The following is a 27,982-nucleotide window of genomic DNA, read 5'->3' as shown; positions in this document are numbered from 1 at the left end:
TGGAGGAGAGAGTATCATTTTGCAGTTAACACCGGCATGCCCAGCCAGCTGTGATTGGTGGAGAGCGGATACGTCATATGTTTTGGATGTGAGGAGTCATGTGTTCAGTGTTCTTTGTTTTCCAGGAGAGAAGATTCTGCAATCACTGTGAGTGAGAAGACACTGAACCCCACTGTGACCCCCCACTGACTACAACCCCCCACTCTGTCCTCTGTCCATGAGGTGAGTGCACACCACTACTAATATTATTATTGTATATATTCCTCTCATCTCTATGTCTGTGCTCAGTTCAGATGTGAGGTAATAACTTTCATAAAACTGACATAGAAAGTTTCCTGCCAAGGTGCAGACAGAGGTGTCTCTATGTACCTCTCAGATACTTCTAGTTGTGTTGTCATTATTGTGTGACATGTCTGGACATTGTATAGAAATGCTGTGTTGTGTACAGAGGATCCAGGGAGATAAATAGAACACAATTGAAAGGAAAACAATCTACACAACTGTGTCATTTCCTTCCCTGATCCCAGGACTGGGCACACACAGGACACAAGGGGTTAACACATGACACTGGGCTCTGACAGCTCTATCCAGGGAGATCTGCCTGACTTCTTATTGGAGAGGTCCTGTCATCGTATACTGGTTGGAGAGGTCCTACTATCTGCACATGGAGACAGTTCCTATTTACAGATGTATGCTTTTATACAGTGTGTGTATATCCAGGTTTTGTTCAGGATAAAGACAGGAAGGGTGCAGTTATCTTTTGTCCACTTCCTGTCCCAACAAGAATTAGAGGAAATTTCCCAAAGTGAGGGGAATTCCCCTGTGAGACAAGTGTCCCTTTTGGAAGGTTTCCCCTCACCTATTGTTCTTAGGACAACTTCATTTCTCCCTTTTTCTCTGTGGCAGTGGTCACCAGTACAAATAAGGGGATGAATCTACCCAGTGGAGACACAGACAGCAATAAATACATGACAGAGGACCAAACACTTCCCTACTCTGCCCAAAACAAAAAAAAGTGGTTTTGCCTAGAGATACACTTTAGAAGCACAAATATTCCATGACCCAATTCATCATAAGAAGCCTAGAATTCCAACCATAGAGACAGTATAGCTTGAATACTGTTCTAATATTAATCAGTTTAAGGAAAGCTTCCAGGACATATAGTGGCGGATCAATTATGAGAAACGTGTACCCTGTTTTATGTACAAGAAAGTCAGGGTGTATATATATATTATACAACATTTTTACTATCTGTAGTATGGAGTGCTTCTTTTGTTTTAGTTTTGCTGCAAATATATGTATACAATGTAGTTTACAGTTCTGGGCCTGTGTAGATATATGTGTGCACAGAGGTGAGTTTTTTTTTGTAGCATTAGGCCAGTGTATTGTTGTGTCTCAATGTGTATTTCCTTCATGGGTTCACATGTGTTATCACGTGTGTGTTTTTTGTAATTTAGAATGTATAGTGTATAGCAGTTGTTTCAAACTGGCGGCCCTCCAGCTGTTGCAAAACTACAAGTCCCATGATGCATTGCAAGGTTGACAGTTAAAAGCATGACTCCCACAATCAGAGGCATGATGGGACTTGTAGTTTTGCAACAGCAGGAGGGCCACCAGTTTGAGACCCCTAGTGTATAGAGTTGGCAACCATTAATCATGGCATGTTAACACCTGTTTACAGTGCATGAAAACGCATGTTATATCTATTTTGATGCACTGCTATTGACTATGGGCCACCCAACTCACTAATTCACACATAGTGCAGTGCGAGGAGTTTTACTGCGTTGTAAAATGCCTGTCATCACAAGGACACACAGAAAGCAATTGTCCCATTCACATTGCAACATAGCCCAGTGCTGCGCTGCAGGGTGCTGCAATAAAATGCAGTACAGGATCACATGACACTGCAATGTAAACAGGCCATTGGTGTTTTTGTTCCTTTATTGATTAAATATAATGTAGCACTAACTCTCGGTGGAGCTGCTGATTTAAGTGGGCTGTTACCTTCACTCTCGATACCTCTGTTTCACCGGCACCGGGTCTAGGGTTCCGTTGAGTTTACCTCTGGACGATGTAAGCACCAAACACCTTGAGTAGGTTTTCCAATGCTTTAATAAACAAACAAGGGAAATAGCAGGAAAGAGGTAGAAGGAAAGCCGCAGGGAAGCTCAAATACTCTTCTTAGTATTCTTTAGAACATTTCTCTGAATATCAATCACTTGTAGTTGAAAACGCTCCCCATGTGGGATTCATTCTTTGCCCGCCTGGATAGACATCTCTCACTTGCCTAGCAGCCAGCACATAGCACGAACTAAAGTCTCTGCCACAGACTTGTTTGGAATAAAACCCGTACGATCCTCTGCCACAGGATGTATTGGTTTGTGATGAAAGTCAGATACAGTACTTGAACCTTTAAGCCAACCCGGCAGTACTATGCTGTAAGATTACTTCAGGATGCGTCCTCCAACCGAGTCACCAGGCCCCTCTCCAGACCAGCACTCTGCATGACGGGTCCTCCCCTGGGATCTCCTCGGTTGTCCAGCTTCTTCACTCAGGATAGACAGCTCAGGACCATTCCTCTGCTGCTGTGGTAGGCCCCAGACAGGCTTCTGGGCCCACCCACACGCCGCAGCGACACTGGCCTCCGGAACGGAGGACCACGAGGTGGTATTCCTAGTGCATACCTGTCGGCCAGCAGGTGGCTGAAAACGAACCCTAAAACATGGCGTCTGTCCCATAAATACCCTCTCCCAGAATGCAACTCGTAGGACCACCTCCACCGAGTTATCTCTGGGACAGAGGAGCACTCATTCGCTTCAACACGTTGCTCTTCCAATACCAGCCAATGGTGACAATGACACCCACCGGCACAATGTGGAACTACACACAACGTCAGCCAAGCTGGAACAGAGGCAAATCTAACTCCCTCTAATAAGCGACCCACTAAATTTACCTATCTGCGGTAGATTAAAATCTACAAGCACTACAATAAGTTTTAGGGGCTCATTCCCATGGCCGTACACCACCCAGATCAATGTATTTCTGCTGCAGTGGGTACAGCCAGGTGTTTCCAATCTCTTGAGGACAGAAAATCTTTACAAATCCATCAAAGGCTAAGGCCTCTTTCACACTGACGATCCGTTCAGGTCTGCCTGTCAGTTTTTTAGGCGGACCTGAACGGACCCTCCATAGATCTCTATGGAGCGTCGGATGTCAGAGGTGACATGTCCGCTGACATCCGACCCGCTCCGATCCGAAAAAGTGTAACGGAGGAAAAACCTACTTTTCCATCCGTTTTCGGATCGGATCGGGTGACGACGGACTCTACGGTCCGTCATCATCCGATCCCCCATAGGGGAGAGAAAGGCGCTCTGACAGGTCTGTCGCTGCACAGTGAGCAGCAACGGACCTGTCATCTTCCTGCTCAGCGGGGATCGGTGGAGCGATCCCCGCTGAGCAGAGCGGGCTCCGTACACGGATACGTCCGTGTGTAGGAGCCCTAACACTGTCCACATTTGTCCACATGTAATTGCTCAAGGTGCATAACACCTGGCTGTACCCACTGCAGAAATACACTGATCAGGGTGGTGTATGGCCATATGAGTGATCCACTAACATATGTTTGTGCTATGTATCCAATTGTTGGAGGATTTAGGTGCATGTTTGTAGATATATATAATGTACGTGTGTGTATAGATAGATAGAGATATCTATCTATATCTCTGTGTGTGTATTTATATTTACATATACGTGTGTGTCTCCCCATATTTAGGCCTGAGCAGGTGCCTGTGAACGCCATGTGACAGCCATAACAATGGAGAGCTCTTCTATCCTCTGGGGAACAAACCGTCTCTGAAAAGGAAGTTGTTCTTTAGAAGTGTGATGTAAATACTGCTCACCTGTCCTCACTCACCTGTTCACAAACAGCTGCTCACAAGGGGCAGAGTTTAGCTCAGTCCAATCACAGGGGAGCAGGGTTTAGCTCAGTCCAATCACGTTTGCCGGCTTGCAGTGTTTATTTACATTGTGTTCCAGTTTCTGCTTGCATCAGAGGGGAGGGCATGATTTCGTAACTTTAGATAGGGCTATTTATTTCTTAACCTGCCTAAGGCACCTTGGAGAACTTCATCTGATGTTATTTATGGTTGTTATGTCTCGATAATGTAGATCCGTGTGCAGACTATATTTGTACTAGCTGCGCAGTTTTAAGGACAAAGGCATCCTATGTTATATAGAGTAAATGACGTATTTAGTACTGCAGCAGTAAAGATCCGTGAGCAGCTAATAGTATCTTTATGTACTGAGAAAATATTTTGAATCCTGATGTGAATTTAGGTTATGAGCTTCCCCAGACTTTACTACTATTATATTTACTGTATTTACTATTAGGTACATATTTTCAAAATCTTCTACATTCGTCTCACACAGTTGCTCAAATTAAATACTGGTGCCATTTATTCTTTAGGATTATTATGCTTTATTATTACCACAAATAATTTATATAGCGCCAACAGTTTGTGCAGTGCTTTACAAAATGAGGGTACATAGCACAGTTACTAAAGAGCTCCACATGGGAGGAATCAGAGGGCTCTGCTCATGAAAACTGACAATATAAAAAAACTTACAATATAAAAACTTGTGCTGTATGTACAAGGCACTATGATCAAGAATTTCTTATAGTGAAATCAAATTGTCTCAGTGACTTTATTCTTGATCAAACATTGGACTAAGCTATGAAAAATTCTACAGCGGTATTAAATTTCGAAGCAAAAATCTAATATATTACAGTTTACCAATCTTTTACATGTTCTGCTTTAAGAACAGCTGCAAGTGTGCAGCAAATATTGTATGTAGAGAATATACAGTATATACATTCAAGAGCTTTTGAGTATAAGGTAGATTTTTTTTTTTTCTGCCACTATGGAGCATTGCCCTAATGATCCCATCCATGTTTCAACACCTAGACATGTCAATTTAAAGTAGACATAAGCCAAATCACAAACAATTATTTATTTGTATGTTAAAAAGGAGCTTTACCCTGTAAACAAAAATTGAGATGCCAGCAGTTACAAATATTGTAGCTGCTGACTTTTAAAAAAAACATGCACTCACCTGTCCAAGGATTTAGCGATGTCCTCACCCGACCCGGCTCTTTGCCAGTCTTCTTGTTCAAACACTGGCATTTTAACTGTGGGCAGCCAACTGTGACTCCTTTCGGCTTCACAGCCGGCTGCCCACTGTGCAAGCTGCGCTGCTTTGCGCCTCGTGAATGGTCCCGCAGTCTCCTGGGACCTGTGACCTGCACTTCTGCTTAAATTGCCGTGATGATCTGACCAGGCGTGGGAGTGAGTACTTGTCAAAATCAGGTACCCACTGCCTGCTCCCCCCCCCCCCCCAAAAAAAAATACATTCCACTGTGCTGGGGGGGGGGGGGGGGGGAGCAGGAGGAAAAGTAGAACCTCCCGTTTTGGGTGAATGCAATAAAAAAATTTAGTTTTCAGTCTCTCTAAATCTACAGTTTTCACCTACATAATACCCGGTAATCCTACCATGAATGTCCATGTTCAAGGACTATCTATCTATCTATCTATCTATCTATCTATCTATCTATCTATCTATCTATCTATCTATCTATCTATCTATCTATCTATCTATCTATCTATCTATAATTTTTTTTTTTTTGGCCCTGCTGCCCTTCTGGTTCAAGGACTATCTATCTATCTATCTATCTATCTATCTATCTATCTATCTATCTATCTATCTATCTATCTATAATTTTTTTTTTTTTGGCCCTGCTGCCCTTCTGGCCTATACCAGAATGGCATGTCACTGATCTTGCAGTCCCCTGGGATACTTACATCATATCTTCCAGGAGGCTGAAGAATTGGCATACCGAGTGGCCGAGGGGGGGGGGCAGGCCAGAGCATCATTGTAGCTGGCTGCCTGCACCCAATAAAGGCATCCAGCTGAAGAGGACCAAGATGGTGACACAAAACCCGCCGCATGACACCCGAACAGCACTGTGCAGGCAAGTATATGTTTTGAGAAGAATGCAGCACTACAGGAAAGAGGGAAATAAACATAGAGAAGGGTAAAACTGGCAGTTGGTTAGATTTATGTACTTTGCATCTCACTTTAAATAATAATATTGTTTTTCTGTAAGCCATCAGGAAAAGTCACATTCGTTTGGAGCATGTAAGCTGTGTTGGCAGTGTACTGTTACACATCATAGTCTGGCCTTATTTCCATTCGACATTGTTTATATCTGCTAGGTTGCCCTTGCTGCCTGCTAGGGGTTTGCCAAGGGGAAACTGATCTGTCTGCCTTTAGGACTGCACTGTGGATCTTACTGTATAAAAACAGAAGGGTCTGTTAGGGTCACCAATACCCTGAAACTAAAGTATCAGCCTTCCATTACACGCCTGAATGCCAGTGGTCACTAGAAATGCAGACCATCTGTTTGGTGTGATAGGCTTCTCATATGTTCATAACGACAAAACTGAATCCAAGTGCACAAAGTCACATTTCCTGACACCAACATGGCAGCATACATATGATATAGCTCTGCCCCTATATCCACTCACAGGACCTGTTTAGCTCTATAAAAGTCTGACTGAGAGCTACCTCCCCCCATTCTCTTTTTTGTCCTCAAAGATCAACACAGGTTTTTTGCCCCAAGATCGAAGGTTCAGACGCCAGAGGGCATGGGCAGGAGTGTCTCTGGGGACAGTCTGCAAAGTGGCTAGCTGGTCATCACATCATACATTCTTAAAACACTACAGGTTGCATCCAGCGGCTCTTTCTACAGTAGAGTTTGGGAGGAAAACTATCCAAGCTTCTATGTCTATTGTTAAATAAAGACTAAGTTTGCAGCATTAAACCCTCCCTCTCAAAAGCGTATTATTTATCATATGTATCCTGCCATGTTGGCATCAGGAAAATGGAAAATTGTATCAAATACCGTAATTTTCCTTTCTTGACGCCAATACATGGCAGCATACAAACCCTCCCTCTGATCTTTGTGCTTTATACGGAGAATGGGGGAGGTAGCTCTCAGTCAGACTTTTTTAGAGCTAAACAGGTCCTGCGGGTGGATATAGGGACGGAGCTATATCATATGTATGCTGCCATGTATTGGCGTCAGGAAAGGAAAATTACGGAAAGAATTTGATACAATTTTCCATTTTTATCTCCTAAATACCCAGCACATCTGTTCCCGAATCAAGTTCATACATTAAAACAGGGGTCTCAAACTGGTGGCCCTCCAGCTCTTGCGAAACTACAAGTCCCATGAGGCATTGCAAAGCTGACAGTTACAAGCATGACTCCCACAGGCAGAGGCATGATGGGACTTTTAGTTTTGCAACAGCTGGAGGGCCACCAGTTTGAGACCCCTGCCTTAAAGTATACCTAAAGGCAAAACTTTTTTCCAGTTTGGATAGAGTGGAGAGGGATTAGAACACCTGTCAGGTTTTATTGCTGTCTGTGCCTCCCTAAAGGGAGATCCTTATTTTCAATGTGTCCTCTTGATCATTATAACTGACAGTGAAAGTAAAAGAAAATCCCAAATTTTGAGCTGTCAGCAGAGCAGTAATGTAGAGGAAATCCTCCAATGGGGCACTAGTTCCTGTGACATCCAGAGATTCCCTCACTTTGGAGGGATTTCTTCTCACTTCCTGTTTTGGCTATGGGACAGGAAGTGGAGGGAAATCTCCCCAATGAAAAACTGATGGCAAAAAAAAAAATCTGACAGGGGTTATACTTCCCTTACGCTATCCAAAATAAAAATAAAAATTAGCTTTACCTTTAGTTCTACTTTAAAACCCATCTGTTGTATATAGAAACTTGAGGCAGCCATTTTGCAGGCTGAGCCTAAAATCTTAGCATGTAGCATCTCAATAATATTTGACAAAGAATATACTTCACCAGAATTATCTGAAAAAGCTGTTTACAGCCAAACGGCTGCACAAAAAAACCCTTGCAGTGGGGAGCCCCCTGCACTTTAAGGGTTAAATTCTCATTAAAATGATACAAAACTCTATCCTTATTGTTCAAAACCATCCATACAAATCTACTGCTTATTGCCTCTGTTATCTATTTTTCATGAATTTTTTTTTCTCACTGAGTTTTACTGCCTCCTTGTAACGTCCTTGGTGAGCTCCTAAACCTCTCCTTTTTTACCTCACTTTTGATTGTTTAAAATAAGCAGTGCACAATAGCTGTGGCCATGTGCATTGCTCTATGCACACTACAAATCTCATTGTCCATAGTCCATCTTGGGAGGGAGCAAGAGAGGGTGGCTATGTTCCCACATACAGTGGGACCATGGAGAACGAGTCACCCTCTAACAAGGGTTTACAGCAGCAAAAAAACAAAGGAATTTGGAGTTTTGGTGGCAGCTGAGAGCAACAGAAGGTACTTTTCTTAGTGGAGGTCCACCCAAAATTGGAAGCTCAGCCTTTCTGCGCTCCCCCCCACTGCCACATATGGCACTTTTTGGGTGGGGAGCGGGTACCTGGTTTTGACAGGTACCCACTCTCACTTCCGGGTAAGCTCGTTAATCGTCAATCTATGACATTTACGACCCCTCCTCCTTCCCCCTGCCGCCTTCTGGGATACGCACAGATCCCAGACGGTGGGACTATTCAGAAAGCGAAGCGGGAATCCTGAAGGCTTCACTGCCGGTTTCCCTTACAATGCCGGTGCCTGCACCCTAAGCCGATTGACGAATCGACTCGGGGTGCCAACGTCGCGGGATCCCTGGATCGGTAAATGTCCTTATATTAAATGTCAGTAGCTATAGTATTTGTATCAGCATGGGCACCATTGAGAGAACACTTTCTATTTACTTAACCACTTCCCGCCCGGCCTATAGCAGAATGACAGCCGGGCGGTGGTTCAGTTATCCTGACTGGGCGTCATATGACGTCCTGCAGGATAACAGCCGCCGCGCGCCCGTGGGAGCGCGCAAGGCGGCAAACGGTGTTGCAGTGTGTCAGTCTGACACACCGCTACACCGATCTCGGTAAAGAGCCTCCGACGGAGGCTCTTTACCACCTGATCAACCCCGTGCAATCACGGCTGATCACGATGTAAACAGGAAGAGCTGTTGATCGGCTTTTCCTCACTCGCATTTAACAGACGTGAGTAGAGGAGAGCCGATCGGCGGCTCTCCTGACAGGGGGGTCTGTGCTGATTGTTTATCGGCGCAGCCCCCCTTCGGACGCCCACACTGGACCACCAGGGAAACCGTCAGGACCACCAGGGAAACACATAACATGTGGATGGCCAGGTACATCCCCCATAGCCATCCACATGTGCCAACATATGCCCAATCTATGCCAATCAGTGCCCACAAATGGGCACTGACTGGCACCATTATGAAAACCAAAAAATTAAGTGAAGCCCAGCAATGCCACCCATCGGTGTCATCAGTGCCACCTATGAGTGCCACCTATCAGTGCCCATCATCAGTGCCACCTCATTGGTGCCATCTCATCAGGTGCCCATCTGTGCTGCCTTATCAGTGCCCGTCAGTACAGCCATATCAGTGCCCGTCATTAAAAAAGAAAACATACTTATTTACAAAAAATTTCAACAGAAACAAAGAGTTTTTTTTTTCAAAATTTCCAGTCTTTTTTTTTATTTGTTGCGCAAAAAATAAAAATCACAGAGGTGATCAAATACCACCAAAAGAAAGCTCTATTTGTGGGAATAAAATGATAAAAAATTTGTTTGGGTACAGTGTAGCATGACTGCGCAATTGACATTCAAATTGCGACAGCGCTGAAAATTGGCCTGGGCAGGAAGGTGTATAAGTGCCTGGTATTGAAGTGGTTAATGAAGGTATCTGATTTCTCTGAATGGACAAGGTGGACCTTGTCTAATCAGGGAATGCTTTGCATTAATTGAGGAGATGCAAAGTGTTCCCTGAATGGCGCTTGCAAGATATTTGTAGTAGCAGTGCCTATCTATCACAGTGATTTCCAGCTTCCACGTGGATCCCACAGGTACGTCACATACATACAGGGGTGCTGTTAGAAATCACGGGCCCCATAAGCCCATCTGACAGGGCCCCCCCAAAAAATATTAAAATGAAAATCATTATTAGCGGGTGGCAGGGGAAATCGAATCCTGGACAGGGAAGGGAATCATTGAGGCGTGTGGGGGGTGGGAGGGAGGAATTACAGGAACTGATCCCCTGTGTGTCTCTCCCTGCAGCAGCTGAAAGCCTATGGGATGGAGAGAAGGAGATGCCAGCCTTTAGCTGCTGCATGGAGAGACACCCAGGAGATCAGTTCCTCTAATTGCCCCCCTGCTTTACTGATCACCCCCTTTACTGCCTATATCCGATTCTCCTGCTGCCCAAAGCTGCACTAAAAGTAGCGCTACTTTGGAGTGGGGGCGTGGGAACCGAGCCTTAAAGTGATTGTAAAGTCTCTTTTTTTTTTATATGTTATACTTACCCACTCTGTGCAGTGGATTTGCATAAAGCAGCCCAGATCCTCCTCTTCCCGAGTCCCTCATCGCATCTCCTGGCCCCTCTCTCCTGTTGAGTGCCTCCACAGCAAGCAACTTGCTATGGGGGAACCCGAGCCGAGTCACAGCTCCCTGTGTCCAGTCAGACGTTCGACCCCACCCCTCTCTCTCCTGATTGGCTAACTGACCTTGATTGACAGCAGCAGGAGCCAATGGCGCCGCTGCTGTGTCTCAGCCAATTAGGAGGAGAGTCCTGAATAGCCGTGGACATCGCTGGAGAGAGGTGGGGCTCAGGTAAGTATTAGTGGGTGCTGGGGCAGCTGCTGCACACAGGTTTTTTAGCTTAATGCATTAAGCTAAAAACTTTCTGACTTTACAACCACTTTAAGGGAAACCTTCCAATGATGTAGATAAGTCTATGGATGATGTTTGCAAATCTGCCACAGCCATACATTCTACAATTTTTTGTTTTATATCCTTTAGATTTCAACCTTCAACTATGTAGTACAGGGGCCGGCTTGATTGTATACAAATTGAAAGTGTTTAGATCTGACCTCATATTATATGTTTTGGTAAATTGTACAAGAAAATTGTATAATGTATGGCCAGCCTTATTTATCTAAAGATTCACAATGGTTTTGACCCATGTACCTGTCTCAGCTGTATTTAAATAATATGTATGTTTAGTCTGAGTGACTATGGCCCCATGATGGAGACCACGTTCACACCTACATTTGCCTATACCTGATGTGCTTTGTAAAGGTCCCTCTTCAAAGGATAAGAATAAAGAAAGAACATGTATCTATTATTTTAATTGGCTGTGAGAAAAACACTCTTTTGTTCTTCTAACATGTGTCCTATAATCTCTGGCTAACCTCTGAAGTTTGTTTTCGTGGGCTGATTTGAATATGTCGTTGAAAGAGGCTCGGAGATACAGGGCACATTTGTTCTGCTTTCCATACGGTGTCAGAGTTTGGCTGAGTTCACGGGATTGGTTAGATCATTCCACTTCTGTTGCTGAGGAGGTTATTTTAGTACCTCTCCGCTTTCGTCTTCTTTTCTTTGAGATTCGGGCAGGCAGCCAACACGGTTAGGCCTCAGGCCATAGAGACGAATCTCTGTACTTGTATGAGCCTTCTGTTACCAATTTTTTTTTTTTCTTCCTTTTTAAGTTATTTTTCTTTTTTCCCCTGCAAGGCTCACACGATTCAAAGAAGAGGAAGGGACATTTGCGGCGTTTCTACTTTTAAACAAGAAGGAAGCAGACGCCTTAGACCCTCCTATTGCTGTGCTAACCTTTTTTTCATGTGTTTACCAGGAAGTTACAAATTTATTTTCTATATAAAGCAACGATATTATTTGTGAACATTACTTTTGTTTGTGAACATGAAAATTCAATTGGTAACGTCTAAATTCTCAATTTTTAACATATCCGTATAAATGTATATTTTGCATTAAAAGATTTTAGTAAATTAAACTGTATTTTATTCTAGTATATCAGTTTTTCTCAAAAACTGAGCAGCATGTGGACGTACTATATATTCCTAGTCCTCCAGAAAAAGTCCCTAAAGGCTCGTTTACACTAGCGTTAGCCCTCTGAAGAGTGATCTGCGGTGGATCACTTTTTCAGGAGGTGTTATGCTGTCTCCTCACTGCCTGTTTTAACCCCTACAAGCCCACATGCTGTTGCCTCACAGCACCATTCACTCATAGTGGTAGTATACTGCCACTGAAATAAAAATATAGTATGCCCCCCTGTAGGGTTAAATCATATTGTACTAGTATGCACCGCATAGTAGCATATTATGAAAGACTTACCTGTAAAGCGGATCCCTCCCACACAGTGCTGTCACTGATCCCCAGCGCTGCCATCTTCATCTGGTCTTCCTTCCGGGTTTGTGGGCTCCGGTTGTATGAATGGCCGAAGCCGCGTGACGTCACTCCTGCCCTTGGCTCTAGCCCAGAGCTCTGTAGGTACGGCATAGGATTGCCACCTCATCCCTTTAAACCCAGACACGTATTAATTACACAGGTTCTGTGGCTGATTAGGGTGGTAATTAAAGTGACACTAAAGGTGTGTGTTTTTTTTTTTTTTTTTTTTTTTTTTAACAAACATATCATACTTACCTCCACTGTGCAGCTCGTTTTGCACATAGTGGCCCCGATCCTCGTCTTCTGGGGTCCCTCGGCGGCTCTCTCGGCTCCTACCCACATCAGATAACCCCCTGGGAGAAGCGCTCTCCCGGGAGGATACCTTGCAGGCGCGCTCCCAAGTCCAGCATGCGGGACTCGGCCCCGCCCCCCCGGTGGCCACGTCATTGGATTTGATTGACAGCAGTGGGAGCCAATGGCTGCGCTGCTATCAATCTATCCAATCAACAGCCGAGAACCCCCTAGCAGAGAGACGGCGCGTCCCCGTGGGACAAGTTCAAGGGGTCAGGTAAGTAAAATGAGGAGGGGGCTGGGGGGCCGGTCACTGAGAGGTGTTTTTTCACCTTAATGCATATGATGCATTAAGGTGAAAAAACACGAACCTTTACAACCCCTTTAAACTCACTTGGATTCTTATCTGCATTAAATTAACCTCAGAATCTGTGTAATTCATATGTGTTCGGGTTTAAAGGGATGAGGTGGCAACCCTAGTACGGCACAATATGCCATCCCTTCAGAGCGCCTGTGCTGGTGACAGCACTGGCAGCATCACTTGTGAATATCTCTTAAACAGTGCAAGTTCAGGAGAAGCCTATTATAGAGTTTACCTTCACTTTAAATAAGTCACATTCAGGATGCAGTACTACTTGTCGAATGTGAACAGTACGTTCGCCTAGTCACAATGTTTTCCATGTGTACACCCTCACTGCCTTTGCAATTTAAAGTGATTGTAAACCTCAGACATGAAATATGAACAAAGCATATCCCTCTATACTGTGTACTTGTCTTAATTAAGATGTACCGTATTTATCGGCGTATAACATGCACTTTTTTCCCCTGAAAATCAGGGGAAAATCGTGGGTGCGTGTTATACGCCGATCCCCCGCCGATTGTGAGCTTTTCGGCCGCTCTCATCGGCTTTTGGCTTTTCTCGGCGGCTTTGAAAATGGCGCCGCCGTTCTTGGCCGCTTTCGGCGGCTCTTGCCCGCCTTCGGCCATTCTCGGCTGCTTTCGGCAATTCTCGGCGGCTCTCGGCCATTCTCGACGGCTTTCGGCCATCCTCAGCGCCTCTCGCAGTCCCGCGGGAGCCGCCGAGAGCCGCAGAGAATGGCCGAGAACGGCGGCGCCATTTTCAAAGATGCAAACGACACAGGCTACAGAGGGACACTGACAAGGCTGCAATCGGGTACAAGACTACAGATGGACACTAACAAGGCTGCAATGGGGGACAAGGCTGCAATGGGGGACAAGGCTGCAATCAGGGACAACACTACAGATGGACACTGACAAGGCTGCAGATGGACACTGATGAGGCTGCATTGATGAGCATTTAAATGTAAGTTTTTTTCCTTAAAATTCCCTCCTAAACTTGAGGTGCGTGTTATACGCTGGCGCGTGTTATACGCCGATAAATATGGTAATTTGTGTCTGTCAAAAAAGAGGGGAAAGGGGATTGGGACTTTGAATGAAGCACGTAGGTATAAAGAATTCAGTTTATTATATAAATTAACATACAAGCGCATAATCATGAGTAAGTGTATATCCAATACAATTATAATAACTGGTACAATTCATAAAAATGTATGTTTATACATACAATATAGACGGGTTGCCAAATGATTATAAACGATTAATAAAATTATACATACTGACAGATAGCGATTGAATCATAGGGACACAGCATATAATAGCTCTATGCATTTCATGGATTGATCCACTCTTCAGGAGCATGCACATGAGTTCAATAAAAAATATAATAGAAGGAGTTGCTGTATGGTCTGATACTACCCAAAAAAAATACATAAAAAATAAAATAAAATAAAACTAAGTATAAAAACCCAGTCTCTACCATACTTACAAGGTTGACTATATAATAAGGGCCAGTTCACACTATAGAAACGCAGTCCGGATGCGTTCCAGGTGCTTTTCTGCATGCGCGTAAGTGCGTTTTTGATGCAGTCCAGTGCTCCCCCCCTCTTTTTTTCTTGACCTTAAATAAGGACAAGTGTGTTGCAGTGTGTTTTTGATGCGTTTTACAGCATTCCAGTACAGTCCAGTGCAGAAAAAATGCAGCATGTTCTACTTTTTTTTCTGGAACTGGAATGCACTAGAACTGCAAGCACTGGTGTGAACTATGCCATTGAAAACCATATAACCTACTTTCCATGCGTTTTTGATGCAGAAAAAAACGCATTGGACTGCATGTGGTGTGAACTGGCCCTAAAAGTGTGCCACTGTAGATCGGGGACCCTAAAAGGGGGGCATCTCCAATGGGAGATTATATGCCGTGTCCCTATGATTCAATCGATATCTGTCAGTATGTATAATTTTTTATATTATTTGTTTATAATCATGTGGCAACCCGTCTATATTGTATGATATAGATATACATTTTTATGAATTGTACCAGTTATTATAATTCTATTGGATATACACTTACTCATGATTATGTGCTTGTATATTAATTTATATAATAAACGGAATTCTTTATAACTATGTGCTTCATTCAAATCCCCTTTCCCCTCTTTTTTGACATAGAGATGGAGGCAATTGACCTTACCAGGTCACCGTCTCATATAAACTCCCAACTGTTCTCCTTTTTCCTATAGTAATTTCTGTCTGCTGCTTCATTCCTTTGCTATCTGCATGAGTGACTTCTGATAAGTTTTTCTTGACACCAAGAGAAAAAAGGTGACAGGGGAGGGGGCACCAGCACACAGCTTCTAATTAAAAGCCTCAGCTCTGTTCCTGTGTGTGAAGGGGGTGTGTCCCTTCCCTCCAATCAACTCTCCGAGCTCTCCTCACAGCTCTGCAGAGTGTAATTTCAGCTCTGCAATCCTTTTTTCTGACAGCTCAGACAAGCTTTATAAATTCTGGGCTTTGAACAGCTGTAAAGGAGAGAAGATAAGCAGGTACATCCTATGTAGGAGGATTTGTTTTATTTTTGTGTATCACCTGAGGCCAGTTACTTTACTAAGTATACATAAAAGGGTTTACAACTACTTATCTGTCCTTCGATTTTTGTTCACTTGTAGAACAACAGTATCTTCACATTTTGAGACACTTTAAGGTGTGTCGGATTTCTGGATTCCTGCTGCATGCCAGGGTTCCTTCTGCCAGTTCCGACATTGTTACAGGACAAAAGAGTAACATGGAATGAGTGGAAAGAACCATGGCATACAGTGAGGGATACAGACGTCCAATAATCCCAGAAGTGTCAAACGTGAAGATTCGTCAATCTGCCATAGCTACATTTAACCGAGAAATGGAGTTGTGTTTATAGGCAAAAGTGTCACATGGGGTACTAGTTGTGTTGCTGGTTGATCACCTATATTATTATAGTATTTATTTCATAATTAACGTGTAACTATAATTTTTTTTTTTTTTTTATAACGTGGGGACAGGTTAGAATGTCAGGCTTTTATTGCTGCTTGTGACCCCATTGAGGAGATTTAGGGCTTACTCACATGGGTGTAGAGGCCGCGTGTTTATGTTTCCCAAGCAACATGGGGCTGCGTCCAGGCAGTCTCTACTAATTATTGGCGATTCAGCGGCTGTACAGACTTACCTGCACATCTGAGTAGGACAGGCATGCCAGGACATGTTCATGGTCCCAAGTGCAGAAAGTATGCGTTCAGTGCCACACACCCATTCCTGTGCACCTCGGTTGTGTGGATGAGTTGTACAGCCTCTGCATCCCCATTGATTATTACAAGCTGTCTGCATGCATGCTCAAGCTGCTCCAGAAACATAAACAAAAGTCTGTTGCATGCCATATGGGCCTTTGTGTCAATGAGCCCTTACCTTATTTTCTTGCCCCCAGGACAATGTTGCTAGTAAGGAGCAAACACCAGCGGAGACATAGACAGCAATAAAATCCTGCCAGAGGTTCTAACCCTTCCACATTGACCTTCTTCTGAAAATCTAGTTGCTGGTATAATGAAAAATCCTTTTTTTATTCAGTAAACAAATTTTTGTCTACTATTCAGAATATGTAAGCCCTCTGAATTTGCATACGTAGCATCGGTTACAAGGTACTGTTTCGTTTTTAGACCTCTGCAATCCTTTATAAGGAGGAGACAGACAACAGTTACTTTACTGCCTTGGGGTGAAAAGCACAGGTGTGTGTTTAGTTGATGCATGTCCTATTCATGCACATATTGCTAGTAATGTGTTTTATCAGTCATCAATTCCATCTGCATTCCATCTGCTCACCTCTATTTCTTTTCTTCGAGATGTGGGCCCTCTATGATGGGGTTCCTGAAAAGCACACATTCCAAGTTGAGTAAAAACAGATTCTCGAACTGTACCTGAACTGTAAAGACTGGGATAAAAGGCACATATCGGGTTTAAAATCTGCATTTTCCATATGTGTGTTCATTTTAAGCAGCTGTAACAGTTTCCGTTTTCTTTTTTCTTTTTTTGTAATGTAGTCAGAGAAAGGCTGGAAAGTAGGGAGAGGAATGTGATGCTCCTCAAGAAACTCTTCATATATCAATTGCAGGTCAGCACTGAGAAGGTAAACACACCTGCTTTTAATATGTTTATTGCGTCATACAAACAATTTTCTACAGTGTTAGGGCTGGTTCATACCACAATTTCTGCGTTCCCTGTTTCTGCATGGCGGTGTTTGATGCGTTCTGGTGCATTTTTTATTCCCCTCTTTTTTTTTACTTCATCTCAACTTCAAACACAGTAGTGTATTAAATACTAGATGTGTAACTTTACACAGCAAAATACTCTTCCTTCGTAAACAATAAAGTGCAATATTCCAAAATATTAATGATATAACAACAATAATAAATAAATATATATATATATATAGATATATATCTATATATATATATATCTATATATATATATATAGATATATATATATATATTAAACTTTTCTTCATAAATAATAAAGTGCAATGATTCAAAAGTGACAATACGGTGAATAGACGTGCCTATTCATAAAGTTCATAATAACGTGCAAAAAACAAGAGTATCCAAGTATCCAGTGTCCAAATGCTTCCACCATCTGTAGTGCACCAATGATTTGCCCCAGCCTCTCACCTCAGACAAAGACCCCTACAGGTCAAATAAAGCCTTTGTATACACGTAGGTCCAGGTTTCAGGGCAGTACAATCCTTTTTCCAGGGGCACCCAGCCAGATAGATATTAACGGCTTGCACTGGTGATGTTAATTTCCTTCTTCCTTCCCATCATATGTAGTTTACATGCAACAACGAGAGGTCTCCATGGTGTAGTATTCAAATATATAATTTATATATAGGCACGTCCAGCACGTTTATTCACTGTATTGTCACTTTTGAATCATTGTACTTTATTATTTATGAAGAAAAGTTTACAACGTTATATATATATATATATATATATATATATATATATATATATTGTTGTTATATTTGCACATTCAGGATCATTAATATATTGAAATATTGTACTTTATTGTTTATGAAGGAAAAGTATTTTGCTGTGTATAGTATTTGATACACTACTGTGTTTTGAAGTTACATCACTTTCGAGTAAGTGCCACATTACCATACCTCCCAACTTTTGAACTTCAGAATGAGGGACACTTGAGGAAGGAAGTAACCTTGCATAGCGCGCTGCGGCAAATGTGGGCGTGGTCAAACTTTTGACAGTGGGAGGAGCTTAATGGGCATCATTAAACAAAACTTGGGCTTCCTTGTATCTATAAAATATGCTTTTATTATTGTTCCACAAGCAAGAGTCTCATGGATACATACATACCCAAGCACATTCATTTAAAAAAAAGGATAAAAGAATGCAGTGTTTGGAGTGCATTACGTACAAAGTGCAGGGTTGTAGGATGAGCTATATACAGAGTGCAGGGTTCTGGCATGAGCTATATACAGAGTGCAGGGTTCTGGCATGAGCTATATACAGAGTGCAGGGTTCTGGCATGAGCTATGTACAGAGTGCAGGGTTCTGGCATGAGCTATGTACAGAGTGCAGGGTTCTGGCATGAGCTATGTACAGAGTGCAGGGTTCTGGCATGAGCTGTGTACAGAGTGCAGGGTTCTGGCATGAGCTGTGTACAGAGTGCAGGGTTCTGGCATGAGCTGTGTACAGAGTGCAGGGTTCTGGCATGAGCTGTGTACAGAGTGCAGGGTTCTGGCATGAGCTGTGTACAGAGTGCAGGGTTCTGGCATGAGCTGTGTACAGAGTGCAGGGTTCTGGCATGAGCTGTGTACAGAGTGCAGGGTTCTGGCATGAGCTGTGTACAGAGTGCAGGGTTCTGGCATGAGCTGTGTACAGAGTGCAGGGTTCTGGCATGAGCTGTGTACAGAGTGCAGGGTTCTTGCATGAGCTGTGTACAGAGTGCAGGGTTCTAGCATGAGCTGTGTGTGTACAGAGTGCAGGGTTCTGGCATGAGCTGTGTACACAGTGCAGGGTTCTGGCATGAGCTGTGTACAGAGTGCAGGGTTCTGGCATTAGCTGTGTACAGAGTGCAGGGTTCTTGCATGAGCTGTGTACAGAGTGCAGGGTTCTTGCATGAGCTGTGTACAGAGTGCAGGGTTCTAGCATGAGCTGTGTGTGTACAGAGTGCAGGGTTCTGGCATGAGCTGTGTACAGAGTGCAGGGTTCTGGGGTGAGCTGCATTCAGAGTGCAGGGTTCTGGGTTGAGCTATGTACAGAGTGCAGGGTTCTGGGATGAGCTATTAACAGAGAGCAGGGTTCTGGGATGAGCTATTAACAGAGAGCAGGGTTCTGAGATGAGCTATGTACAGAGTGCAGGGTTCTGAGATGAGCTATGTACAGAGTGCAGGGTTCTGAGATGAGCTATGTACAGAGTGCAGGGTTCTGGGATGAGCTATGTAAAGAGTGCAGGGTTCTGGGATGAGCTATGTAAAGAGTGCAGGGTTCTGGAATGAGCTATGTAAAGAGTGCAGGGTTCTGGAATGAACTATGTGCAGAGTGCAGGGTTCTGGAATGAGCTATGTGCAGAGTGCAGGGTTCTGGGGTGAGCTATGCACAGAGTGCAGGGTTCTGAGATGAGCTATGCACAGAGTGCAGGGTTCTGGGATGAGCTATGTACAGAGTGCAGGGTTCTGGGATGAGCTATGTACAGAGTGCAGGGTTCTGGGATGAGCTATGTACAGAGTGCAGGGTTCTGGAATGAGCTATGTGGAGAGTGCAGGGTTCTGGGATGCGCTATGTGCAGAGTGCAGGGTTCTGGAATGAGCTATGTGCAGAGTGCAGGGTTCTGGGATGAGCTATGTGCAGAGTGCAGGGTTCTGGGATGAGCTATGTGCAGAGTGCAGGGTTCTGAGATGAGCATATATACAGGGTGCATGGTTCTGGGATGAGCTATATACAGGGTCCAGGGATCTGAGATGAGCTATATACAGGGTGTAGGGTTCTTGGATGAGCTATATACAGGGTGTGCAGGATTCTTGGATGAGCTATATACAGGGTGCAGGGTGCTGGGATGAGCTATATACAGGGTGCAGGGTGCTGGGATGAGCTATATACAAGGTGCGGGGTTCTGAGACGAGCTATATACAGGGCACAGGGTACTGGATGAGCTATATACAGGGTGCAGCAGAGGCGTAATTAGAACCTTCAGGGGCCCTGGTGCAAGAAACCATGAAGGGGCCCCCCGACCTCCAGCCTGGGCCATTCCCTTCGAGCCCAGAACCCTTCCCACTGATCCCATCACCCTTCATGGTCCCACAGCAGATTGGGCCCGGCCATGGTGGCAGAAGGCCAGGGCCTAGTTGCAAGTGCAACCTTTGCTGGTAGTTCCGCCAGTGGTGTCAGTGTGGACTGTGAATGAAGTCAGTCAGTAGGGCAGTGGACATGGTCAGTAGGGCAGTGGACATGGTCAGTAGAGCAGAGAAAGTGGTCAGTATGGCAGAGAAAGTGGTCAGTATGGCAGAGAAAGTGGTCAGAAGGGCAGTGGACATGGTCAGTAGGGCAGTGGACATGGTCAGTAGGGCAGTGGACATGGTCAGTAGGGCAGTGAACGTGGTCAGTAGGGCAGTAGACATAATCAGCAGGGCAGTGGACAGGATCAGTAGTTTTTTTTATTGTTGTTATTTTATTTTTGTTATTATTTTTTACCATTATATTTTATCCATTTTATTTTTTAGAGTTTTTTTTTTAGAGTTTTTGATGGGAGTTGGTGGCAGTGGAGGGCATATGATGGGGTGGAGGGCAGTATGATGGGAGGGGTGGCAGTGGAAGGCAGTATGTTGGGGGCGGAGGCAGTGGAAGGCATTCTGATGGGAGGGGAGGCAGCGGAGGGCAGTATGATGGGGTGGAGGGCAGTATGATGGGAGAGGAGGTAGTGGAGGGCAGTATCATGGGAGGGGGGGTTAGTGCAGGGCAGTATGATGGGAGGGATGGTAGTGGAGGGCAATATAATGGGAGGGGGTTTAGTGGAGGGCAGTATTATGGGAGGGGTGGTAGTGGAGGGCAGTATGATGGCAGGGATGGTAGTGGAGGGCAATATAATGGGAGGGGGTTTAGTGGAGGGCAGTATTATGGGAGGGGTGGTAGTGCAGGGCAGTATGATGGGAGGGATGGTAGTGGAGGGCAGTATTATGGGAGGGGGTTTAGTGGAGGGCAGTATTATGGGAGGGGTGGTAGTGGAGGGCAGTATGATGGGAGGGAGAGCAGTATGATGGGAGGGGTGGCAGTGGAGGGCAGTATAATGGGAGGGGGGTTAGTGGAGGGCAGTATAATAGGAGGGGTGGCAGTGGAGGGCAGTATAATTGGAGGGGGGCAGTATGATGGGTGGGGGTGGCAGTGAAAGGCAGTATAATGGGGGGGTTAGTGGAGGGCAGTATAATAGGAGGGGGGGGGCAGTATGATGGGATTGGGGCAGTATGATGGGAGGGGTGGTAGTAGAGGGCAGTATATTGGGGGGGTAGTGGAGGGCAGTAAAATGGGAGGGGGGCAGTATAATGGGGGGGTAGTGGAGGGCAGTATGGGGGGACTGTACAGCATGACTGGAGAGGGGCAGTGTATGGGAGGGAGCAGAGTGACCATGAGTGTACTCAGAGTCAGGGCAGTGCAGGGAGCATTTCTCCTACCTTTATTCCAGCGCAGGAACAGCCTTCGGGGAAGACCCGGAGTCAGGGGCGGAGCCGGGGGCGGAGCTTAGGCGCGAAGAGGAATCCTCCTTTGGCTAAATGCTGGGGCTCCACTCAGGGAAGACCCGGAGTCGGGGGCGGAGTCAGGGGCGGGCCGGGGCGGAGCTTAGGCGCGAAGAGGACTCCTCCTTTGGCTAAATGCTGGGGCTCCACTCTCCTTGTGGTGACGTCACTGGTTGTTAGACGCCAGGCGGGCCATGCCTAGCAACCAGTTGTTTTGGCAGGGAGCCAGGCTGTGTCTGGGGGTGAAATTAAGCGGTCTCGGCCAAAACTAGTACAGTGGGCAGTGAGGGACATCGGCAATGCGGCGGCAATTTTTAGGGGGGCATCAGATCGGCCAGTGGGGCAATTCCGGGACATTGTATTGTCCCGGAATGAAGGTGCCCGGGAGGCGGGACAGACCTCCCACAGCGGGACTTTCACGGGCAATCCGGGACGGTTGGGAGGTATGGATTACTCATTACATTAATAGCTACTTAGTTTATATATTTATTTGTTTATTTTGGTTTGCGCATTAGTACTTACACTTCAATTAAAGACATGTGCATTCTGGTGCATTTTTGATGTGTTTCAGTGCGTATTTGATGCATTTTGCCACGTTCCGTACAGAAAAAATTCAGCATTCTACTTTTGTTGACTGCATTGGAATGCACTGAACTGGTATGAACTAGGACCATTGGAATCCAAGTTAAACACTGTCCATGCATTTCTTAACCACTTCAATAAAGGGCACTTTTAGCCCCTTCCTGCCCAAGCCAATTTTCAGCTTTCAGCAGTGTCGCACTTTGAATGACAATTGCGCGGTCATGCGACACTGTACCCATATGAAATTTTTTCAGTTTTTTCCCCCCACAAATAGAGCTTTCTTTTGGTGTATTTGATCACCACTGGATTGTTTATTTTTTGCGCTACAAATAAAAAAAGTTTTTCTTTGTTTCTGTTATAAAATTTTGTAAATAAGTAAGTTTTCTACGCATCACTGGCGGGCATTGGTGGGCATTGCTGATGGGTCTGCACTGATAATCAATGCGCTGATTATCAGCGCAAACCCCTCTGTTGGGAGAGCTGCTGATCAGCTGTCCTCTACCCACGCCTTGTCAGCGTGAATGGAGAAAAGCCAATAAATGGCACTTCCTGGTTACCATATGATCAGTTATGATTTGACAGACACAGCTGATCACGTGGTAAAGAGCCTATGTCATAGGCCAGTGATGGCGAACCTTGGCACCCCAGATGTTTTGGAACTACATTTCCCATGATGCTCAACTACACTGCAGAGTGCATGAGCATCATGGGAAATGCAGGTCCAAAACATCTGGGGTGTCAGGGTTCACTATCACTGTCATAGGCTCTTTACCTAGATCAGAGATGCAGTGTGTCTGATCGACACACCACCGGGCACCGCGCTGCGCACCCCTGGGGGCGCGCACGAGCAGCTTGTCCTGCTGAAGGTCATATGACGCCCTGTCAGTATAATACAACCACCCTGCAGCCATCATTTTGCATACGAAGGACGGGAAGTGGTTAGGCAGAAAAAAAATGCAATGAGCTGCATCAGCCCTTAGTCAAAACTTTAGGGGTAAATATAGATTAAAGTGGTTCTAAAGGTAGAAGGTTTTTGTACCTTAAAGGGCAACTCTACATTCGTGGGGAAAAATATAGCAAATAAAGAAAAAATAATATAGCATGTACAATTGCGATGCAAGTCATATTGTAATTGAATGTTATTAAAAATTAGCTTTCCTTTTCAATCTGCAGCTACTGTAATTTTCTATAAATGCAATGCAATATGGCTACATGGAGTTGTTCTGTACAGAGTGCGTACTGACCACTTCCCCGAAACATAATTTCCTGCTTGTGTGATTGGCTCACCAATTTTCCCAGAAGTCTGCCTAAGATACAAGTCAGATTTCAGCCATCCCCTACAACAAAAATGTCTTTTTTGGTGAGATATTTCCAATAGGAACCGATTTAAAGGGATGCAGACCCAGCAGCTTTCCTCATTAGTGCCCTGCAGCTACAACAGCTGACTCATAATTATGAAATCACTCCCATTAGACCTACTGAGCACAGAGGCACAGAGAAACACACATGGATTTCTTCACAATAACAAAAGGTAGGAATCTGCAACAAAGGTTGTTATAATTCTTGTAATGTACATAAATCACCCAGAGGGGAATATTTTTTTCTCAACAAAAGTGGTTACGCTTTAATGAATTCTCTGCAACCCTCAGTGTGTTATTGCCCCAGCCCCCCTTACACTTACCTGAGCCTGATCTCGATCCAGTAATGTGCATGAGAGCAGCGGCTCTCTCCATCCTCATTGGCTTAGACACAGCAATGGGGGCCAATGTCTTGGCCCCTCCTCACTGTCAATCACAGCCAGTGAGGAGGGGCCAAGTCGCATTCTATGTGTCTTATTGCACACAAAGCTGGCTTGGGAGCAAGCATGCACGAATGCCCCCATAATAAGCGGTTTGCTATAGGGCAGTTGGCATGGTGGAGGAGCTAGGAGCGCTGGTGGGTAACCCTGAGAAGAGGAGGATCGGGGTACCTCTGTGCAAAACCAATACACAGAGCAGGTAAGTATGACTAGGGCCGGTGCTACTGGTAGGCGAACTAGGCAGCCATATAGCGTACACTGCCACCTAGGGCGCAGCCACATCCACTGTAGAAGGACAGAGCCCACACAGCACATGTACACTGATATGCTTTTATCTCACCACAGCCATATAAACAGGTCCTGGTTGCTGCCATTCACAGTTAGGCCTGGCTGATCAATCACAGATTCTGATGTCAGGAGGCTGTGTGTGAGCGGCCAGAGTCGGCTATGCTGGAGCTGTCAGTGTCAGGTCAGCGGAACGGAGCTCTTCTGTCCTTCCTGCTGGTATATGGAACCTCCAGATCACACCAAGGATTACTTCTATATCCTACACTGGTAAGAGGACCACCTGACACCTGAAACTATCACCATAGAGGGTCACCTCATACCACCTCTGCCATAGAGGATCACCTGACACTACCTCCACCATAGGGAGTCACCTGACACCACCTACACCATATAGGTTATTCTGACACCACCACAGGGGGTTACCTGAAACCGCCATCACCATAGGTGGTCTAGGCGCCCATGATTGGTAGGCCCAATAAAGGTAGTAGGAGGAGAAGAAAATGCAATGTGTAGTTTTTTTTTTGGGGGGGGGGGGGGGGGTGCAAGTAGCTGGTCTTGCCTAGGGCACAAAATAGTCTAGCACTGGCCCTGAGTATGACATGTATGTTATAATAAGTAGTAGCTGCCACTACTACTTATTTGCTGCAAATAGCCTTCATTGGAGTGTAAATGTACAGTAGTTTCTAGTCACTTGAATTAAGCAGAAAGTTTGGTTGCATTATATAAAGCATTTAGATAAAGTTGGTAAAAGGCATCAGCTTGCAGATGGACAAATGATAAATTGCCCAGAGAATAGAGATGCCCCAGAATTCTTATACATGTGTATGTTCAGAGGAAATGCTTGCAGGGTTGCTCTTATGAGAGGGAACAATAATTAGGTGAAGAATTCTAGCTTGGCTGTTAGACCTTTTACAAGTGGTATTAAAGTATTTTTTTTTTTCTTAAATCAGATAAGAATAAAATAACTCGCATGCATTTGAATCTTTCTTTTAAATTTCCTGCTCTAAGCTTCCATTTTCAATTCTTCCCTGGGTGCCCGTATTCCCTGTGCCATGAGGACCTATGAAGTCCTGTTTGAGTCTTTACAACTCTGTGTTATAACTGTACGTGCAGCCAGAGTGACACACACGCGTTGAAGAGACTCACACAAGACTCCATAAGGCCTGGAAGCTCAGGGGTGCATAAAGAACAGGAATATAGCAATGCTCCCAGATGGCAACTGAAAAAGGAAGCTCCAAGGAGGAAATTGAAAAAATAAAAGCATGTGAGTTATGTTATTTTTATCTGATTTAGGAAGAGGTCCCTCAAGGTCATCTGCATCAGTCATCTGTGTGTCATTAGCATACCTAGGAGAATTCAAGGACCCACTCTGAGTTTATAACTAACATTTCAGGGTAGCCATTCTAACCTCCATTATCAATTTTGTACATATAATAAATAGTTTTATTAGTTTGACTAATACAGTACGTGCCCTAATGACAGGTCCAACAAAATGGCAGCGTTGCATGCTTTAGACTGCACATGAATAGCCTCTGTGCATGAACCCTAAAGATACATGATCCCTTTCCAAGAAGTTTTAGATGCTAACAACACCGTACACATGCAAAATATTTTATACAAAGAGAATGGGACAGAATCTTATTCTGCAGTCTCCATACAAAGAACTACCAATTCTCATTACCAATGAAGTCAGTGAAAAGCCTCAGTGTTAGCTTATTCAGAGAGGTCCAGGCATTTTAATAGGCAGACATAAAGAAGAAAGAACTGTTGGTGGTGCGGGTGAATGATTATGGGTTAGTAGTTACTGTCTGCCTGGGGCCAAGTAAGGTGAGACTGAAGAACATATTTCAATGCAGCAGAAGCCATTACCGGGAATGTCAAGTAGCTCATACAGTTCTGTAATACTGCTTGTCCAAGTACAGTACTTCTCAAATAAATAAATAAAAGTTTACTATAAAAAAAAGAAATAAAAAAAGCACAGTACTACCTGCAGGAAGATTAATTAATAAATAAAATGATTTTATCTAGGAATATCGATGAGTACAAAAATGCATAATAAATACATTTGTGTGTATTATCAATTCCGATAAGACTGCAAGACTATATTAGCACACTCCTATGGTTATACATTTTAAAAAATGCATTACGACTCTAATCTCTGCCATTTAAACTGTGTGCTGCCTCAGTCCAAGCTTCAGATGCACGAATACATATGATGTGTGCTGTGTACATTGAAGGGCTCCTTAAGACCTGCATGTTCTTTTGTGGAGTAATACCAAACAAACATTACCTGCTGTATATTGCATATTAAAGTGCTTGCCTTAAAGTGTTACTAAACCCAGGACCCTGCATTCACTATATATGGTCTCCCACAGTACACTGAACTAGAAAATGAAATTATTTTAGTAAACAAACTGCTAAATACCTTTTCTCATCAGACTTATAGAGCAGTCTTGAGACTTCTGTCATTGTCTGGTTAAAGCTTGTAGGAGGAGTTTTTATTCTCATCTGACTGTCCTATGCATGACCCCTAACCTTCTATCTGGATAGTGCTGATTGGCCCTGTGCTGATCACATGCACCTGCCCCCCCTTTTAATAGGGACAGTAAAATGAGGGGGAGGATCAGAGAAAACAGGATCAAACAGCCTTTTTACACAGTGCACAGGATTAACCCCTTAGGTTCCACAGTGAGTATAACAAACATGCTTTACTGCATGGGTGGCAGGGATTTAAAATCTGGGGCGATCCATTTTAAAGGGACATACCACCAGAAAAGTGTCTTTAAGACTTTACTAAACACCCTTGAAAGTTTATTGCTGTGAGTTTTTTCAAGCATGCACCTTACATTTCAATTTTTCCCACATCCTTGCATGTAAAAAAAAAAGTTGCTTGAGTTAAAATACCTAGCTTTTGGCTGTTGTTAATTGTAAATTTCTTTCAGATATCAATATTGAAAAACAAAGTATGTAGCCGTTTTATTGTTCTAAAACAGTGATTTAAGAAATAAATGCTATAGTAAACAACTACTTTATGTAAAAAGTAATAGCAGACAAAAAGGAGTTCTATTTTAATGCTAGTTGTTAAACTATAGTGGGGTACTTGTGTTTTAGTAATGCCCCATAGTGATTTTTTATTAATTTGTTTACAATTCATCCACAATCATGTAGCATTCTAACAGCCCTGTTATGTGACATACTGTATAATTAGAGTGTTCTGGGAACAAATTATGCCGTAGCTCATTGGTATTTGAAATTTAGGACACTGACTGAGCTTGCTGAAATCTGCTGCCTTGCGTTTTATTTGTGTTGGGATTTGTCATAATTTGCAGACATCCAGCTTGTGTGCCAGCTTATCTTTCTAACAATTCAAGCATTAACTAGTCCTGTTTCAGCAAGACACCAAAGGCCTCAGATATTAACTCGTCATACTCCAAACCAACAGATCAGATCAAAGGATCTCATAAAACAAAGTAATGTTATGGGGGATGGTTTAGGGTGCATTCATGTCTATCGCCTTCCCATACCAAATGCCTTTATTTTAAATTATTAG

At 44.1% G+C, this 27,982-nt stretch overlaps 1 protein-coding gene across 2 annotated transcripts in view; it reads left to right on the top strand.

Annotated features, from left to right (window-relative positions):
* KLHL24 (kelch like family member 24) overlaps positions 1–27,982 on the top strand; it is a 121,367-nt gene continuing 93,385 nt past the window's right edge. Inside the window, exon 1 of one of the 2 annotated variants that reach the window (XM_073625819.1) lies at positions 1–222. The gene's annotated coding sequence lies outside the window, so the exon portion shown is untranslated. The remainder of the gene's footprint in view (positions 223–27,982) is intronic. The other variant, XM_073625821.1, reaches the window with a different exon arrangement.

Source organism: Aquarana catesbeiana, linkage group LG04 (genome assembly GCF_042186555.1).
Source record: "Aquarana catesbeiana isolate 2022-GZ linkage group LG04, ASM4218655v1, whole genome shotgun sequence".
In the NCBI taxonomy this organism is placed as follows: domain Eukaryota; kingdom Metazoa; phylum Chordata; class Amphibia; order Anura; family Ranidae; genus Aquarana; species Aquarana catesbeiana.
This window is presented reverse-complemented; position numbering and strand designations above follow the sequence as displayed.